This window comes from Belonocnema kinseyi, chromosome 1, assembly GCF_010883055.1.
Source record: "Belonocnema kinseyi isolate 2016_QV_RU_SX_M_011 chromosome 1, B_treatae_v1, whole genome shotgun sequence".
Lineage (NCBI taxonomy): Eukaryota > Metazoa > Arthropoda > Insecta > Hymenoptera > Cynipidae > Belonocnema > Belonocnema kinseyi.
This window is the reverse complement of record NC_046657.1, coordinates 166,745,182-166,749,838: the sequence shown is the minus strand read 5'-3', so window position 1 is coordinate 166,749,838 and position 4,657 is coordinate 166,745,182.

Below are 4,657 nucleotides of genomic sequence, written 5' to 3'. Positions count from 1 at the left end.
AAAATATTAGAAAACCCCGTGAATTTCTATGAAATTTTCTGAAATAATGAAAAATGTATAAAAATAAATTGAGAGTTTTATAATAAATCCCTTAAAATCATTGAAATCCTCTGAAATCTTCAAAAATAACGTGAAATCTTTTAAAATACTTTAATACCTTTAAAATTCTTAAGCCTTTAAAGCCTTAGAAGTTTTAAAAATACCCCAAAATCTTTAAAACTCCTTCAAACAATTAAAATATATTAAACATTTCTTAGAATCTTTATAAATACCCAGGAATATTTCGTAGAATTCAAGATAATTCAAGAATAGGTATTGACCTTAAATGAATAGGGATTAACCCACGAATTAATTTATTGAATGAAAAGTGACTTTTTGTGATTGTTTCATTTGAAAAAGTGACTAATAATGATTGTGTGCTGGCCCCCGTGTGGAAAAATTTCGTGGCAGTCTTATTTAGAGAGATCGGCTGGCTAGACCGAATCTAGACCGTCTACTTAAAACGGTCTGACAGGGTGTTGGCCTTGTCCCTCTTAGACGGACTCGATTGCAAAATTTTCAAAGATTCATCGAAGCGGTCTGGCTGGACCCCTCTCAGACGGTCTCGGTTGAAAATAGAAAGTGCTATCGTGACAGTGTATGGTGTGATCCTCAGCAGACAGAAATGATTGGGAAAACCTAAAAGAATATTAAAGTTTGCAGGAAAGTTTTGTATTAAAGTCAGATTGACACATGTCTAGGTTTGTATACACACTCTTTTTTGATAATTGTTGAGCAATATAATATCCACTTATATGAGATAAGATTAATTGATTCTTTCTCAAATTGCAACCTAACCTACAAATGACCAGAGAGGAAGATTTTATATATGTCTTTCCGTCGTGCTAAATCTATTTCCAGCCACATTTTTAATAAAAACGAAGATGGACAATAATTATTTGAGAAAAATGTTATGTTATGTTGTGTTAATTCTCGCCTATCCCTCTCCGTCCGTAGGATGACCATACTTATGACCAATGTCGTGAATTGTCTTCTATTTTGTTATCAACACAGCAGTCAAAATATCCTGCTTTGAAATCACCCAACACAATAAGGAAAGAATCCATGTAAAAATATATAAAACTTGATAAAAAATCGATATCGATCAATGATTTTATAGGTTATGTTAACTGTCGCGTATCACTCGGCGTCCGTAGGACGGCCGTACTTAGAGCTAATATCGTGAATTGCCTGCTATTTTGTGATCATTATTTAATAGTTGAATTTAAGTAAACTAAATTAATTTTCAACAAAAAACGAATAAATAATGAATCTTGAACTGAAATATTTCAATTTAATCCCTGCTTGCCACGCATCTAGAGAATAACATACTTGCCACACCGGGATAAGTTTTTACCCCAGTGACGAAAACTGTCATAAAAAATAAAGTACTGAATATTTTAACTGGAAATTTTTTTTAGAGCATATTAAAATTCTGATTTAAAAGGTAGTGTACTATCTGTGAAGTTCTGATACTTTTTTCCCTCCTCTTTCTGTACGGTCCAATCTAGACCATCGCGTGGTAAAAGCGTTACACGTCTGGCCAGCCTCTGATCAGCTCGTCTATTCTGGACGAGCTGATCAGCTGCTGGTCGGCGCCGTCTAATCTAGTCCATCTCATGGTTTAGGCGTTACACTTCTGGCCAGCACCCCGAAATTTTTCCACACGGGCCCTTATTATTTTTCCCAGTTACTTCTTACAGTAATTCGGTGATTTTTGCTATTTTTTTTAAAGTCCCTGACCCAAAATAGGGTACCCATAGGGAACAAATCTTGAAAATAGGGTACTTTAGGGACCTTTAGTGAATATAGGGTACAATAGGGGATATAGGGACCGGTCTGTAAGTGTGATTTTTGCTTATCAAAACTTTAACTTGATTTTCGCGAAATGAGATATTATGAATTCCCAGGTTCAAGAATATCCCGGCGACACGTTTTTCATTATAAAGGGTTCATCTTGGGATTAAAATGTCGGGAATTCGTCCTGCTATATGACTCTATACGTAACCTAATACCGGTCATAAATGCCCTTTTCAAACGGACGCCCACATTTTTTTTCTGTAACTGCACTACGTAAATTAATTAAAAATACTAATGGTTATTTTCATATTTCAAGTGGAAGCGTGTTCGTTTACGATCACTTCATCTTCAATTCTCGATAATAATGGCATGAAATAGTTTTAACATTCAATGGACGTCACAATTTAATTAATAATTGTAATACCTGAGAGAATATATTACGGGGAAAATTTAATTAAGAAATGAAGTTTAACATTTATTGAGCCTAAAAGTAATAGTGGTTCAAAAATTGCAAGAAGTGGACATAGACCTTTTTTCAAAATTTATAGAATTAATTATTCTGTTTGGAAATAATTGAACCTCTTCCAATTAAAAGCGGAGATTCTGCTTGAGAAGAAATGTGCTGAAAGTAATTTTAAAAAAAATCATTCGAATGTTAATTTTAAAGACTGATAATTGCACACCATTTTTAGGCGCATCTTTCTTATTCTTTTACAAGAATTTTTAGGTTTTTCAGTTTTTTAAATTAGTTTATCCTACGTTTCTAAAACTCCTCTTAACATTAAATTCTTTTTTAATCTCATCAATCAATTTAAAATTTTGAAGCGTTAATTAGGAAAATAATTCTTTTTTTTTAATATTTTGTCAGGTCTTCTAATCTTTAAAAATTATTCAGATACTTTGATAATTTTTAACGTGTTTTTGAATGTTTTAAAATGCTTTAAAATAATCTCCGAAAATTAATTATTCGAAATAAAAAATTATTTTAATGATTTCTAGGAACTTAAAATCCTTTCAAAATTTCTGAATATTTCTTAAACTTTCTCAATTTTGAAAGTAGATTTTTAAAGCAACTTATAATTTTAAAAATTGTGTAACAGAATTGCACAAGAAGGCCTAATAAGAATTATGTTCCTTAATTCAAAATGTGAAAAAATTGACTCATAATCTTTTAAATTTGTCCCAGGAATTCTAAGAAAAATAATTTTACCTCCTTGTAATCTTTCGGAATTCCTGTAACGTTTCTAAAGTTTATGTTTGAATTCTTGAAAAATCTAATTTTCTAACAGAATTTAAGTTTAAAACTCGATTCGAATCTCTTCAGTTCTTAATATTTCTTGCATTTACTCGATTTTGATCTATTTATTGAAATCTTACCAAATTGAAACATTTTGCTTTAAAATCTTCTACAGTCTTCTTTTAAATTTGAGGAAATCCTTTCACATGTTTAAAATCCTTTTTTAATATTCTCATACAGTACGTTTTTTAAAATAAAAAGTAATTAAAAAATTTCCTACCAATCTTGAAAAAGTCATGTTTCTAATCTTCTCGGATGACCTTCTAAACCTTCCAATCATCAAAAATTATTACTTTTTTTCTGATTTTCTTTGAAATTCGGCAAAATGAAAAAGATTGCTTAAAATCTTCAGGTTCTTTATTGATCATTTAAAACATAGTTTAAAATGTATTGGAATTTTTAAAATTAATTATTAAAATTAAAAAATTATATTAATTAATCGTAGAAACCTAAAAGAATATTTTTCATTTTCATGAAACCTTAAAAAATTCTTTAAAAAATCTTCACAAATTTTAATTATTTTCTAATCGTTTCAAAATTCCTGAATATATCTTAAACTTATGCAAATTTGAAAGCACATTTTTTGAACAAAAATAGATTTTAAAAAAAAGTGCAATAAAATTGCGCAAGAAGCCTTCATAAGAATTAATTTCCTTATTTTTTCCTAAAATTATAGAACATAGCAAAATTGCCTGAACTTTCATTCTCTTGAAACCCTGCGAAATTCAGTTTGCTTAAAAACTCCTCCAAATAGCCAGTTAGCCACCGAAAACGAATCGTGAAGTCGGTTGGGCGGGGGGGGGGGGGGGGGGGGGGGGGGGGGGGGGGGGGGGGGGGGGGGGCTCGTGCTCGTGCATTTTTGGCTCTACAGGAGGCTAGCCTCCACAACATGTAGCAGAGCCGACTCACCGACACGCTACGTTTGAATATGTCGCTCCCAGATGGGAGAGTGATGGGGGCCGGAAAATCCCACGTTCTAGAGACACTGTCACTAACTTTACTAAAAACGTGTCACAGTTTATATCTCAATAAAAAATATGAAATATATGCACAAAAAAAAAGAATTTTCAAACCCAAAAGACGAAATTTCAACAAATAAAGGTTTTTCACTCAAAGAAATAAAATGTTATCTAAATTGTTGAAGTTTCAAGCCAAAAGACAAATGTTCTCTACGAAAATTGAATTTTCAAACAAAAAATATCACTTTGGCAAAAAATTAATTTTGTCCGAACCTGATTCGTTTTTAAGAAAAAAAAAAATAATTTTCAAATAAAAATTGAAAAATTACATTTTAAATTGAAAAAATTAATTATTAACCAAAATAGGGCTTTTCCATTACACAGTTAAATTTCCAACTAAAGAAATCGGCTTTCAATCAAGAAAATAAATTTTTAACAATGTAATTTAACCTTTACCAATATTTTCAACAATACAGTTAAACTTTTAATCAAAGAGATGAATCTTTAATTAAAAATATAAATCATCAGAAAAAAAAGATTTCTTAAAAAAGTGATTCAACCA